The 14,720-nt window shown below is 53.4% G+C and overlaps 1 protein-coding gene across 2 annotated transcripts in view; it reads left to right on the forward strand.

Annotated features, from left to right (window-relative positions):
* The window catches only part of HOXB3 (homeobox B3), a 26,729-nt gene continuing 12,009 nt past the window's right edge, over positions 1-14,720 (forward strand). The window contains exons 1-2 of one of the 2 annotated variants that reach the window (XM_042966302.1): positions 1-555; positions 2,698-2,875. The gene's annotated coding sequence lies outside the window, so the exon portion shown is untranslated. Of the gene's footprint in view, positions 556-2,697; positions 2,876-14,720 lie in introns of those variants that run through there. The other variant, XM_042966303.1, reaches the window with a different exon arrangement.

The following is a 14,720-nucleotide window of genomic DNA, read 5'->3' on the forward strand; positions in this document are numbered from 1 at the left end:
GGGGGAGATGCGGGAGGGGACCCTGGGGCCTGGGTCCGCAAAAGCCTACCTGCCCTCCCCCTACTTTATCTATTACACGAATAAACGCAGAGGAGGGGGAGGGGAAGCTTTATTTATAGAAATGACAATAGGGAGCCAGGCGAGGCCCCCCAGAAGCAAGGTTCAAGTCTCTTGCTTTCTTCCTTAAAAAAAAAAAAAAAAAAAAAAAAAAAGAAGAAGAAGAAAAAGAAGAAGAAGGAAGAAAGAAAAAGACAGAAAGAGAAATAGGAGGCTGCACTCCTCGTTTTCAGCTTTGGCGAAGATGGATCCACGTTTCATCTTTAATCACGCCAGGCCCAGGCCCATCTGTCTTGTTTACTCTGCCGCGGAGAGGACGGGCCTCGGTGGCGACCATTACCTCGACACCCGGCTAACAAATGAGGCCCGGCTCCGACGCCGCCGCCTCTGCTGCTGCCGCTGCTGGAAGACAGCCTGGATTTTCTTTCTTTGTCCCCCATTCCTGACACCCAGCGAAAGCACCCTGTGACTGCCAGATAGCGCAGTGTTTTGGCCACGGTAACACGGCGCACGCACACACACACACACACACACACACACACACACACCCTCCTCCCCCTCGGTGCCCCTCCACGGGCACACTGACTGCTCACCCCCTTCCACCAAGGGGTGGGGTGGGGGGCAGCAGCAGGAAGGGGACACATGGAGGTGGGGGTGGCCTTGGCACCGCAGGACCAGCCAGGGAAATTGAGTCCAACAGAAAAGAGACCCGGAGACCCGAGAGGGCCTTCTTCTGGAAGGTCAAGCCATTCCTGGCAGAGTCAGGGGCCGGCTGAGTTCTGGAAGCTGGGCACAACCCTCTGGCCAATTGAGTTGTGCAGCGAGGCCTTCTCTCCTCCGCTGCAAATGAATGTGAGACTAGCACAGAAAATGTGGTGGGGCCTCCCGGTCTGGGAGACATATTGCAGAGACCTCTCCCATAGTTTATCATTGTTTTGCATTAATTATTATTATTATTAATTATTATTATTATTATTATTATTATTATTTTATGTCATGCGCGTCCTGTCTCCTGTTCTCTCTCTGACATTCCAAACCAGGTCCCTTCCTAGTTCTGGGGCTGCCTGAGTCTAGAACCCTTCGTTGGCGTGAAAATTTTGTGTCCTGTACAGAGTGACAGTAGAAATAAATGTTTGGTTTCTTGTGACCAGCACGGCGTGTTTTTGTTGAAACCTTGATGTAAAGATACAGACGAATGCCACCCAGCGTATATTTTAAGCATCTCAGTCCATTCGGCCTCACATTGTATGTGGTTGAGGATTTTTTTTTCGAAGGGTCCAAGGAGAATTTCTATCTCAGAGGACTCCAAATTGTGGTAGCTGGTTTGTTTTCCTTTTGGGGTGGGTGTGTTTTGTTTGGGGCTTTTAATTTTTTCCCTCCAGTCCAAAAATGGATTGAAAGTATTGGGAGGGCCGACTCCAATCCCTAATGGGGGAAAATGTTTCATTGTAGGACACGAGAGGCTTAAGTATGGCAAAGCCTTTCATATCGTGATTTATTTGTCATAAGCAAATAAAATGCGGTTAAGCTGTCTCTTTCTAGACAGACGGCTCTTTGCTTATTAAGGTTCGGAGGGAGGATTTCTGCGAGGCCGGCCTCTTTCCTCCTGCCTAAGAAGGTATCGTTTTCCTCTGAGGTGTTTAAAGCTTTAATGAGTCTAATTTTTTGCACAGATGTTTCTGGGTGTTTGCAGGTTTTCAGAGTATTTTTATATTACAAAGGAGCTAGCCGGTGCCATAGCTCAAACTCTGACAAGCAAATAGATAATCAAGAAGACAAATGGCCTCTTTTGTGAAGCCCTGCTCCTGTATTAATTTTCATTTTCTTTCTCATAGAAAGTATCGAAAGTACGACCGGGGACCAAATAGCTTTCTGTCTCTGAGGTCCCAGTCACCCCTAGAATGGAGTGGGGGAAGGGGGTGGGGGTGCTGATGACCCTCACAAGCTCTGTCGGGCTTGGGCCGTTTTGGGGCAGCACCCAAGAGATGTGCTTAAGTTCCGAGGGCTCCAGCCTCGGGGTCTCTGGTCTTGTGGTGGCCCAGGATACAGCTACCCGCCTCCAGAAAACTTGGGGCTTGAGAGAGCATATGCAATTAAAAGTCATTTTTCAGTCCCATCTCCCTCCAAAAAATAAACATAGCTGATTCCACCAGCACGTTTTTTACTGTTATTTCTTTTGTATTCCTCCGGTTTGCAGCGCCCAGGAGTTTGAGGCGGGGTAGGGCCCGGGACACACAGGGCCGATGTCCACAGCACGGGAAAGGGCGCTGGAACTGCCCGTTGAAATGCTCCTGGAGGTCTCATTTAAAAAAAAAAAAAAATTGACAGGACCTGGAGGCGAGCTTTGTTTTGGTCGAATCGCGGTGTGATGCTTAACTGCCAAAGGGATACCACCCTTAGTGGAGGGGGAAAATAGTCCTTAAAAAGCATATGCCCCCCCAGGAATGTCTCTATAGAACCAAATCAAAGCTGCTCCTTGGAAGGTATGAATAGAATAAAAAAAAGATTTCTATGGAGCTTAAAGTTCACAGCCATTCTGTGTAGACAAGAGCTAAGAAAAATGTGAGAATTATACAGAAAACCATTAATCACTTCTTTTCTTTAAATACGTATCCTCTCTCCTTTGTTATTATTCAACAGCAAATCTCCGCAGACCGGCTGTTGGGGGAAAAAAGTGTTAGCTGGCTCTCCCGGATCTGTGAGGGGGAAAAAATTTGGAACCATAAAGTTGAAAACTTTTTTCTCTCAGTTTGGAAGAAGCCCTTCGTCATGAATGGGATCCGCAGAATTCAGGCCAGAGGAGGCGAGAGGCGCAAAGGTAACAAAGCCCCTGCCTGGGCTGCCTTTTTTTTTTTTTTTTTTTTTTTAATCATTTTATGAGCTCTTTTTACAAAGGAAAGAAGAAAGTCTCTCGCCTCCTTCTTTTCCTTTTTCAACTTTCTTCGCGGTTTTTTTTTTTTTTTTTTTTTATGGTGGATGCTTGGTCAGATTTGCTGCCTTTTATGATGACTGATGCTCGGGTCAGAGGGAGAGAGAGGGGCCTCACACCTGGAGAGTGTTTGAACTGCTTGGGACTGAGGTGTCAGGACCCCTGAAAAACCCCAGAGAGGGTGGTTTGTGAGGCAGCTCTCAGAAGTGCTTTTTTGGGTTTCGGAAAATGCAGGCGGGCCTGGGGGGGCTGCCCAGCGTGTGTGCATGTGTGCGTGTGTGGCGATGTGCACATGTGGCCCGTGTGTTCTGTGACTTCGCTTGTCTACACTGGTGGCTTGCGTCCCATATGTCTGTTTACCGGTGAGATGTTGTCACTGCTGCCTCCTGGAAAAAATGGAATGCAGTTCTTGGATGGAATGCCCCAGGCTTGGAGCAGGGTATAGGTAGATGTCGGTTTGTTGTTGTTGTTTTTCCTTTCCTTCTTTTTGTGTCTAGCTTGGGATTCTAGACAAATATTTGCAACTCTGGAGCAGGAAACTGTTCCGTTTACAGGCGACGTTCGTTCGTTGATGCCGGAATCTTCCTTTTCAACTCTGCCCCCCTCTTCTCCTGGAGGCTCAGTGTTCAATTTGGTTTCCTTTTGCTCTCTTGTTTTGGGGTCTCTGTTCCCCCTTCTGGGGCCCTGCTTCTGAGGGTGAGGTAGCCAGTGGGCTGTGCCCGAATGTGCTGGCTCTTTTACCCTGGGGCTCACTAAGGGTTTGGAGGCAGGAGGCTGGCAGGAGAGAGAGTTCATGGAGAGGCCACGTTTTCTAGGCGATTAGCTCAGTATTAGAACCACAAAATGACCTCGGAAGCCCCTTGACCTCTCTGAGACTGGACAGTGGGCTGGCTCCTGCCTCCTGCCCAGGAGGAAAAGTCCTACCTCTGCAGGGAGGGGTACTTTGAGCTGTTGTCGTGGTCCCACCTTCGTCATCTCCCTCTAGCCCCCAACCCCTTCTTTGCTAACTGGGAATTTCTGGATTGTTTTTCTATTACTGTCCCCTGGGGAGAAAAGGAGTGAAAATTTTAGCCCTGGGGTGCAGTTGGGGGAAGGGAGTAGGGTGCTGATCTGGATCTCTGTGTAGGACTCCTTCCCTAGGCCGGGTTCTAACCACCGCCCCCCCCCCTGCCATGTCCAGTTCATCTCTTGTTTCCTGTTTCGCTTGGAGGGAGCGGAGGGAAGAGAGACAAAGGGAGACGATATGACAGGTCCATAGGGCTTCAGAGGGCTTAGGGGACAAGCCCCTGGGTTCTAAAGAGAGGGAAGGCTCCCCCACTAACAGTCCCTTGGAGGTTACTGTCTCTCAAGGTCTGATATCCAAATTCACAGCTTCTTAACCCATTTTTCTGAAGTTCCTTTGTTTAGAAGACTATTCCTGCAACCACTTGTGCCCCCTTCCCCTAATCCCCAGTCTCACCCCAGCTTCTCACACAGCCCATGGATACCTTCCCACCAGGGGAGCAGGAGAGTTGGGAGAAGGGTCAGTACAGGCTGTTCTGACCATTTCCAAGGACAGTTCTGCCACATCAACCAGAGTTTTAGCAACTTTGAATTTTAAGAGATGCGTGGAGAATTTGCTAGCATGGAGCCTTTCCAATTCTGTTTTCTACTTGATGTGTCTGAAAATCCATACCAGCAACCAATTTTTTTTTTTTAAGAGGAGATAGAGACAAAGAGACACAGAGAGAGAGGGTGAGAGACAGAGGGTGAGAGAGAGACACGGACAGACTGAGACTCCAGCTGGGAAGAGAGGAAATGTTCCTTCACTTAAAACCAGGAGACACAGAACCTTGCTGGGATGTGTGTGGGATGTTGGTTTGTATTTTGTAAATCGTCTCAATCGTCTCCTGTCACTTGGGGACTCAGTCTCAGGCAAGAACTAACTGGCGTTGGTTGGTATCATCTCCTTTGTCCCTGAGTGGCATGATAAATGCAGGGGCTGGAGGCCTGGGGCAGGAGAGGAAGTGGGTAGAAAGGTGAGCTGGGCTGCTCCTGGATTGGAAATGTTTGAGGTTCATGGGAGACGTGCACCCATTACTCATAAGGGCAGGTAACCAATTGTGGGCCTTCTTATAGTCCCAGGTGGCAAAGATCTAGTCACCTGGGACTTTACAAAGCTGCTCTCTGCAGAGTGAGGGGTCCATCAAAGGGAAGGAGAGGGGAAACAATGGAAGGGAAAGTTGGGGTTCATTCAAGGGTTTCAGCCCCATAGGCCAGAGCTTCCAGATTTCCCTTTTCCCTCACTTCCAGACCCCAGTCTTTTCAGGGGCTGGGCAGTCTCCCCAGCTAGACAGACTCACCTTCACCTTCTACAATTCTGGTGGCCACCCCATCCTCATCTTTGGCCTCTCTTCCCTCCAGGCCCCTGGGCCCTCTGGATTCACCCTCCTCCTTGCACTTACTGGGGCAGAGGGGCTCCTCAGTCCTGCCAGAGCCCAGGGAGGCCACCCCAGCGCCCGTGGTGGGTCTCCCTGGGAAGAGTGGCTGGCTGGGGAGGGGAGTCTGCTTGGAAAACGGAGTTGGGAAGTTTCCCAGCGTGAGCTGAGCGCTGACGGATTTGTGATCAGCCATAAAACCGGCGCGTTCAGATTCGTAAATCAATCTTGCCTCTCTCGCAGAATGAACGTTCGCTTTATCGGCAGCAAGAAAGCGCTCAGCGCGCGCTCAGGCGCTTGTTTATTTGAACACGGACATTCCCAGGATCCGAAAAGAGTGTGGGCATTTTAACAGAACCTGCCCAGCGTGTCTTCGTGTCATTTTGCGGTTTCTTTTCCTTGTCCTTAAGGACAATTTCTCAGGTTTCAGAGATTGCTGTCTTCCCCTGCTCCTGCATATTGCTTCCAATTTCTCTCTCGCTCGCTCGCTCTTTCTCTCTCTCTCTCCTTTTTTTCTTTCAGACTTTAGTGGACTGTTTTCCTATAGGGGACCGTTTTTAATGCATTGTGGCCAGGACCTTGCAAGGAGTTGCCCTGGCTGGAACCAGGCGCAGGGCCCAGATCGGGAGCCGGCTGAATTCAATCCCAGTCTGTGTTTTGTATCGGGACAATCAAAGCCGACCACCCCCCTACAGAGTCTGGGCCCCGCCGGCGCCCCACCCGTGCGTCGTCGGGAGCGGGATTCCGAGGAGGCGGCCGGGGCCAAGCTGCCGCCACAGCTGGAATTTACGGGGGCCGCCGAGTGCGAGTGCCGAGTGCCGGGTGGCTGTTTCTTTGCGGGTGGTTAAGGCATCTGGGTCCTCAGCCTCTTCCCCCTTGAGTTGTTTTTGGGTCAGACCTCTCCAAACAAACCAGTGGCGGCCCCGCGGTCCCTGCTCCCCTACCCTAAGCCGCATTGATTCTCTCTCGTGTCTGCTCCAGCCGGCGCGGCGGAGGCCAGGCTGCCCCAGTTGCTGCCGAAGATAAGACTGGGAATGTGCGGACAGGGGCTCCTGCAGGAATGTCTTTTCTGCTCCCCTTTGCGCCCCCACCCCACGCGATGGCCCAGGACTCCGATTCTGGTTGCTACTGGTCTGCTCATTCTGGGGCCAAGCTGTAAGTGAAGGTTTGGGGGATTTGGGTTTTTGTTTTTGTTTTTGTTTTGTTTACATCCGAGATGAAGGACTGTGTGTCCGCTTCCCCCTCCAGGCCTAGGGAATGGATTTCCCCTATCATCCCTGTGTTTAACCCTTTAATATGCGACCCCCCTCCTCTTTGCCCATTGATCGGTCTCCATTGTCTGCTGATTGGGAGCTCAGGGTACTGACACCTGGGGAATAGGGACCCTGGGGCTGCCAGACTGACTTCAAAGCCTCGTCTTTCTTCCCTTTCCTTCCCCTCTAGTTCAAATCTTAAGCCGTCTTCCCTGGTGTGTCAGGGGCGGAGGGGGTCACCGAGATGGTGTGTGACATAGGTAGACAGAGCCTGAGTGCCCACTTCTTTTGTGTAGAAACCCTAGTCTGAGTCTTTGTGTCTAGAACATATTCTCAGTTGGTCAGTAGAATTTGATTCCTCATGGTGGTAGTAACACAAGGGGGGGGGGAAGTCCCCCTTGCGGGTATTCTCAGCTCTGGGAGCTCCAGAGTCATCTCTTCATCCTGTCCCCTCTCTGCCCCTTCAAAATGTACCACCAAAGATCAGAAAGAGCATTAAAGCCAGAAGCCCCATTCTTCATGCCTATGTACCGCGGACTTGTGGGGAGTGCTTCTTTTGAAGCTGGTCCCTTTAGAAATTTTGTTGCTTTTTTAGGAGAGGGGGAGTGGGTCCCACTAAAATAAATATCCTAGGAGTGAGGGAGAGAATGGAGTTGGGGGGAATCCTAATCTTAAAGGACGCAGAGAGAAGAGCTGGAAGCTGAGAAATCCAGAGGCTTGGAGCAGGGCTCTGCGCCCACCCCACCCCCACCCCCCAGACGCCCCTGCAGACTATTTCTGCACCTCCACGAACTAAGCAGAAGCAGGAGGAGAAGGGAGAGAGGAGAGGTGGGCTGTAGGTAAGTGTGTGTCTGGGCGGGGGGGGGTGTGTGGGGGGAGGTTAGGGAGCCGTAGGTAGAGTAGGTATAGATGTGAATGTGGGAGACAAGAACTTGCTACTCTTCCATTGGTGGGTTGGGGGGAACCTATTTTGCAGGAAAATTTCTCCTCCTGAAGGGGAAGGTCATAGTGGTCCTTTGAGTCTGAAATCGAAAGACCCCCTTCCCCCTCCTGGTCACGTGATTCATTAAATAATTAATGCCGAGGTTGCAGAATAGATATGTATTCGTCAGGAAAATCGCAGGCTCGGTCTCCCTGTTTCTGACGTGCAATTCAACTGTCCTTTGAAAAACAAGCCTGTACCCCGAGAAAAAAAAAAGAGAGAGGGGGAGAGAGAGGGAGAGAGAGAGAAAAAGAGAGGGAGGCAGCAATAAAACAGCCCCGCAGCCGGAGCCACACCGCGGGCTGGGGTATTGTAAGTAGAAGGGATTTCTCACTACCTACCGCGTCTTATATGTCCATGTAAATTTATTGTTTGTTATTAATGTTATTGTCGTAAAATGTGACAAATAGCCATCTTCATTTCCTGCCATTTCTCTTCACACGGTGCTCTGTGTGTTTATACCCATTGAGGCATTGCATAGAGAATTTAGGAATATTCCTCTTCTCTCTCTCTGTCTCTCTCTGTCTCTCTCTCTCTCTCTCTCTCTCTCCCTCTCTCTCTCCTCCAACCTTTTTCTTGATTTATAGCAATATGGATGTCAGCTTCTCGGCCGGCATGCCAGCCATTGTGTGTGTGTGTGTGTGTGTGTGTGTGTGTGTGTGTGAGCGCGTGTGCGCGCGCGTCTGTGTGTGTTTGTGAGCGAGTTGTGTTGTTTATGGCCATGTCTTCGATAAATCATTTCTCACGGAAAATGATGTGGAAGCTGGGCCATTTCTGCGGCCGGGAGAGACTGGCTCTCGGAGCTACTCCTCCCTCTCTGCTCTGCTCCCAGGAGTTGGTTATTTCAGACGATTTACAGTAATATATCAGCAGTTAATATGAAAGCTCTATAGCTGGAGGTCTTAAATTACAGCATCTGTGATTATCAATTAAGGCAAGATTTGTATAAATTTGGTAAACCAGAAATGCCTCATTGGCATATAAACCCAGTCAAAGACCACGACCTAATATAAAAATTATATTTGCAAGCCTGATAGAGCCAGCATTCCTGAAGCAGCAGACAGAGCCTCATTTTTCAGTGGTTCCCCTCCAGGAGTTTGGCTGCTCTGTCTGCAGCCCAGGGTAAAGGACCCAACTCTGAAGGCAGAAGGAGCCTGGGGGCAAGAGAAGTGCAGGTGGAGGAAGAAATTACTGGAGTTGAAGGCAAAGGTTTTTGTAATCGATGGGGAGCAAATTGAAGCCCTCTGCAATTGGAAGGGGCTAGAAGGCTTCGGTTATGGTACTGAAGCATCATGTATAGGGTTGATGTGTGTGGCACGGTGTGGAGGGTGAAGAAGGAGCTACCCACATTGGGGGAGATGGGGTGGGGGTCGGAGGGTGAAGGGCAGGGAGAGAAGCTGAAAGCCTTGGCTGCTTACCCTCCTGGCTAACAAAACAAGGAAATGAATTCACACCCCAGTAGCCTTCCTTCGACCTCCAGAAACAAAGAAAGTTTCCTCAGCAGTGAGGGACTATGTGCGTTTGGGGCTAACGCAAAGAGAAGTTCTCCAAGTTTTTCTAGAAAAGGAATGTTCCGGGAATCAGGTGGTCCCAGAAAGTTGGTGAGTGTTCCAGAACACGGGGTGTGTTCCCCTCCCTAAGCCCCCATCCAAAGAGGGAGCAAATGGGGTGCATATTGGGAGGAGGAGAGCTGGTAACTTTCCCCTCGGGTTTTATGTGGGGGGGGGGTGGTCAGTCCCTTCCCGTTAGGGAAGAGCCCGATGGGTCCAGAGCAAAGCCAGAAATAGCTTCTGGGGATGTTCTACACTGCGCCCCAAAGTTGTGATGGGTGAGGAGCAGAGGGCCAGAACCTTTGCCAAGTCCGATCGGGGCTGCTGGCTTTTCCTTTTCTGGCTGGAGCCTGGCCAAGTGACTTTATAGCCACGATTATCTGTGATATTTAACTCTGCCTGCTAGTGTAAACCTTCGAGCAAAAAAATTAGAGTGACGCCGCGCCCAGGTGTTAATTATTCATGGCATCAACCTCGTGGAGTGTCGGCTTAGGCCCCAGTCTTGGGGCATCCAGGAACTCGCTCCCATGCTCTGCTTCAAGTGGCACGGAGCCCCATCCTTGTTAATAGACAGATTTGTGGGTGCGTGGTGGGAGTCTGGGTTGAAAAGGGTTTAGGGTAAAAGAGATCAAGACCCTAGGCTGGGATGGGTGGGGGTGTTATCTGGTCTGGATAAAAGGAGCTGGGGAGAATCTGGATTCAGGGGTAGCTGTTGACAGGACTGGAGATTGTGGGGGAGGAGGGAAGGGCTGGGGGGAGGCAGACTTGAGGGACAGAGGCTCTGACCCTTCAGGCCCTCTCTCTTTCAGTGTTGGAGAATCCCACACATACATGCTCGCTCTCGGTGTGAGAGGGGAGTATGTCTTTCTCCTTCACCTGGGAAGTTGCAAGGCGGGTGTAAATGTGGAGAGGGTGAGTTCGCCCCCAGATCAGTGTTCCAGAATTTAGGCCAAAGTCTCGGAATCCCTGAGAAGGGAGAAGGATTACCTCTTCCTTGGAGAGGAGGAGGAGGGACATGAGGAAGAAGGAAGAGGGTAGAATTGTGTTTTATTAGCTTCTGAATTCAGCCTGTTTTGGAGGATGGGGAATAAAAGGGGAAGGCTGAAGGGTTTGCTCCTTGGGACAGGTCACAGCTTGGGCGGTGGGGGGTGGTAGGTGAGCTGGGAGCCAGTCCTACAGGCTTCTACCCTGGGTTACCAACCATCCTTCCTTCTCTGTCCCTCTTCCCTCTGCTGCTTTTGCCTTTGACGTGGATGTCTGATCCCCCTCTTATCTTCTCCACTCTCTCAGCGCCCCCCTTCAGGTCTTTGTCTCTTCTGGCCCTGGGGATACCCCCCCCCGCCCCTTCCCATTCCCCAACTCACACTCAAGAGTCTTCCCCCAGGAGACAAAAGCGGGGAGATCATCCCTCTCCACCATTATGTTATCTTTTAGTTGCTGGCTCCTTGTTGAATCTCTCCATGTGAGGCCTGATGCCCAGGCATATAGGCCTACCCCCAAATCCGTAAGTTTGCGATGACTTTGTTGTTGTTTAAATACACACACACACACACCCTTGGTTTATTTAGCCACAAAGCATCCTGCCTCTTATCAGTTCTGTGTGTGTGCGTGCACGTGCGCGCGCGCGCGCGCACACACACACACACACACACCACCCCATTTGCTTTTGTGCTGTTCAGGGGATGGAGTAGAACGTATTTGGTGGCAGGGGCTTTCGGAAAGCTGCTGGCTGTTTCCATCTTCTTTCCCAACTCTGCTGGTGTCCACTTTCTCTAGTAATTATAGTGTGTACCCCCCTGCCTGTAAGAAGCTGGGCTTGCCAATGTTTTAGCCATCAGAGGAACTGAATAAAAAGATGAGAAGAGAGAGGATGAAAGGAAAAGAGAGGGCCCCAGAGAGAGAAGAAGCAGTAAGATCCCTTTCTGAGGGGGGGAAGTTGAGGCAGAGCCCAAGGAGGGGAGGACAGGGAGAGACAAAGGCCAGTCAGAGGGGCAGAGAGGCTGTCCTGGAATAAGGAGCTCCACAACTTGCATGGGTACACACACACACACACACACACACACACACACACACACACACACAGAGTTAAGTGACAAGGAGGGAACTGGGAAGGGAGCCACTCACTTTGCCCCCTTCTCTGTCAAAGAGAATGTCTCTGTGATGGAAGGATGTGTTACCCCTACAGATGAAAGGGCCCTCAGGCCAAGGGCCACGTTGGCCCCAAGGAGAGGGGCAGCCTAGGAAGCGAGCCCAGAAGTGAATTTCTGGAGCTACGAAGTCTTTCCTGGGACTCAGTTCAAACTCCCTGAAGATAGAGAGGCAGAGTATGAGAAGACAAAGAGGCCGTGAGAAAGGGAGAGACGGGAGAGATGGTTATTAGAAAGGGTGCGGAGAGAGAGAGACATGGAGAAAGAGCCCAACCCTTTGGGGAGGGCAGCCACAGGGAGAGGGGAGGGCTGCAGGGGTCTGGAAGCTCCTCCAGACTCGGTGCTTTCTTTACAGGCAGCTGCCCAAAGCTGGGGCCGTCCCAGAAGCAACTGCCTCTCGAGTAGGCCCTTGGGGGTGCTAAATCAGGTCTGAGGCAGCTGGGGCAGGAACTGAAGTGTCAGGGAATGGCCGAGACTACCTTAGCACTTTTCCACGGCTCCTGCCAGTAACTTAATGGCTGGAATCTCCCAAAACAGAATTCCACGGCCGGGGTGGGGGGGTGGGGGGTGGCGGGCGGTGGATTTGGGTCAGGCTCTCACACCTGGGCCCTGGAACCCTTCCTTGGCCTCTCTTCCCCCTGGCGGGTTTGGTCCCTCCTTTCCCCCTGTAGGGACGCGGAGAAGAAGTTGATCTGCCAGCCGCCCAAGAACTCTCCCTTTCACCTCCAATCCACATCTCCTCCCTGGAACCCCCAGCCTGAACCGACGGACGCTGCCCTCACTGATCTCCTCCCTCCCCCATCTTTCAGGAAAGAAAAGGAAAAAGGGGAAGCAAGCTCCTACCAGCCTAAGCAGCTTTAGAAAACTCCAGGGAACCTGGAAAATGCAAAGCCTCTCGCGCCTCTCTCTCGCACCAGTCCCTTCACCCCCTCGCCACCGCTCTCTCTCCCCACTGCGCACCCCCACCCCCATCCTCCCGTCCCGTCCTGCCCAGAACTCTCTGCCTTCCCCTCCCTTCTCCGCTGGGCCGGACATATGGAACCCATTTCGCTGGTGACATTGAAGAGCCGCCCGTGCGCCCGCCTTCCGCCATGGCGCCCCCGGCGCTCCCCGCGCCTCGCCGTGCCCCCTGTCACTCGCGGCTCCTCTCGCCTGGCAGCTCGGCCGGCTCTCGCGGCCCCGACCGGGCTCGGTGCCAGGCGCGCGCGGCCGCCCGCGGCCCCCACGCGGGCCCTCGCCGAGGGGGCGCTCCGGGCTCCTCCGGCCCCGGGGGGCCCCCTTCCCCGGCCGCGCCCCGAGAGCGCAGCCTGCGCGCGCGCCTCGCCGCCCCGCCGCCCCGAAGGCCGAACAAAGCCGGGGGCGGGGGCGGGGAGGGGGCGAGCGCTTCCGGGCCTCTCCCCGCGCCGCCGGCCGCTCCGGGGGCCGCCGGGGTCTGCACCAGCGCGATGCGGCCGGCTGCGGCCGGGGCGCCCCAGCCGGGGCCGAGGGACCCGGGCCTGGCAGTCGGCTCCCGCGCGTCCGCTGCTCCCGGCCGCCCGCGGCCTGCGCCCTAGCGGGAGTCCGCCCAGGTAAGTGGGGGTGCGCAGCCCCGCGGCCCAGCGCGGGGAGTGTGGGGCGGGGGGAGGTCCGGCTAAGGGTGTGCGTGTGGGGCGGCCGAAACCCCAGCTCCTAGGTCTCTCTCCTGGGTCGGGAAAGAGGCTGGATCCGAATCGTGGCAGACAAAGATGTGAGCACCTTAAAGAGGCGGGTGGGTGGGTGCTGAGGGCGTAGAGGGACCCGGGTGTGCAGGGCAATGTGGAGGAATGTGGGGCTGTTCGCCGCCCCGCCGCGGGTGTGTGGACGGGAGCCGGATTAGGGGATGTGGGGGGGGGGGGCTCTCCGGTTTAGGAAGGGAGTGTTGGAGGCTGGGGAGGGTTTTCCAGGGGAGCCGGAAGCTGTGGGTTGTGGAGGAAATGTGGGGGCATCTCCTAGAGTTGGGGGGACAGCTGGGCCCTGCTCCCACAGTCCAGCTGCCATCCTGGTGAGCCTTTTAGCACCTGGCGGGTTATTTGAAGCCGAAACTACAAGGGGTTGCGGTGAGGCCGGGTGTTAAACTGAGAAGGTAGGAGAGGGGGTGATTTATGGCTTCAGAGAAGCTATGTTTACTCCGGGACTGCTCTGGAAACCAAAAACCAAACAGAGCAGAGGCGGGAGGAGCCCCTCTCCTTGTAGTGGGAGACGATGCCAGGCTCACTGGCTGGGATTTATTTTCCCAGATGTGGGGAGATGGTGGGAACCGTCCCTTTGCAGGCGCAGGATGCTGTGGGTCTGTGTGATGCAGAAGGAGAGTGTGCAAGCGTGCACACGTGGAGGTGTGTTTGTGTATTGTGTGAGAGCGTCCGCACACTGGGGCACACGTGCGCTCGGGCTGGGGTCTGTGGGGGTACAGCATCGCCTTGGGAGTGGGCACACAGGGAGCTGGGAGGGAGGCTCCGTGTTCTCTGGTCCTGGTACTCTGTGATGTGATAGCTCTTTCCGCGCTTTGCTGCCCCGTCCTCTCACCGTGCTCCCCCCACCCCTGCCCCCTGCCCCGTGCTTTCTTTCCTCCCACAGCCACATGCAGCACAGTCCACTTGGCCTGGTCCCTGGCCCCTCTGTGCCATCTGCCCACGCTGCCTGATCTTCCCTTTGAACCTTTAACTTTGCTATGGGAGACTAAGGAATTAGTGAGCATGGCTGCGTGGAGGGGGGGGAGGGGAGCGGGAGAGAAGAAAAAGGCCTGGGGTGGTAGCCGAGATCGGTGCTGGGACACTGGGCCTTGGCAGGCTTGAGTTCACCATTACTTCTCCAATTCTCCCGAAGCCTCTGCTTGGGAAGGGACAAGTGAGCACAAAGTGGAACAGAGGAAGGGAGCCATGCAGGATGCTGGGGGGTGGGGAGAGAAATATTTTGACCCCAGATAGTTATGTCCTCAGGCCAACTGGTGGCTCTTGCATTTCTTTCTAGAAGCCTGGCTTTGCCTGGAAATTGTTTTGCATTAAATTTTCTCAGCCGCAGAATTATCTTTCCTCGCCTCCAGCTAAACTTGCATTTTTCCACCAGACACTTGGGCCCCGCACCAATGAAATCTGAGAGGAAGCGGCTGGGCCCTAAGTGGCCGTAATTTAATTGATTTTATCATAAATCATCAACTTGATGAAGAACCCGAGGTTTCAGTGAAGTAAATTGATATTAATGGGAGTTTCTTGAAATGCAAACTCCGCTGCATTGTTGGGGCATCTCGAGCTGGGGAGGTGGATTTCATGTGTCCCAAGAGCAGAGAGCCTGGACCTGGAACCCGTGTTAGGGGGTTAGGGGCATTAGGGGGTCGGGAAAGCAAGCTGGGGGGGGTGCTGCCAGAGGGCCT

The sequence above is a fragment of the Panthera tigris genome, chromosome E1, assembly GCF_018350195.1.
Source record: "Panthera tigris isolate Pti1 chromosome E1, P.tigris_Pti1_mat1.1, whole genome shotgun sequence".
Classification (NCBI taxonomy): Eukaryota; Metazoa; Chordata; class Mammalia; order Carnivora; family Felidae; genus Panthera; species Panthera tigris.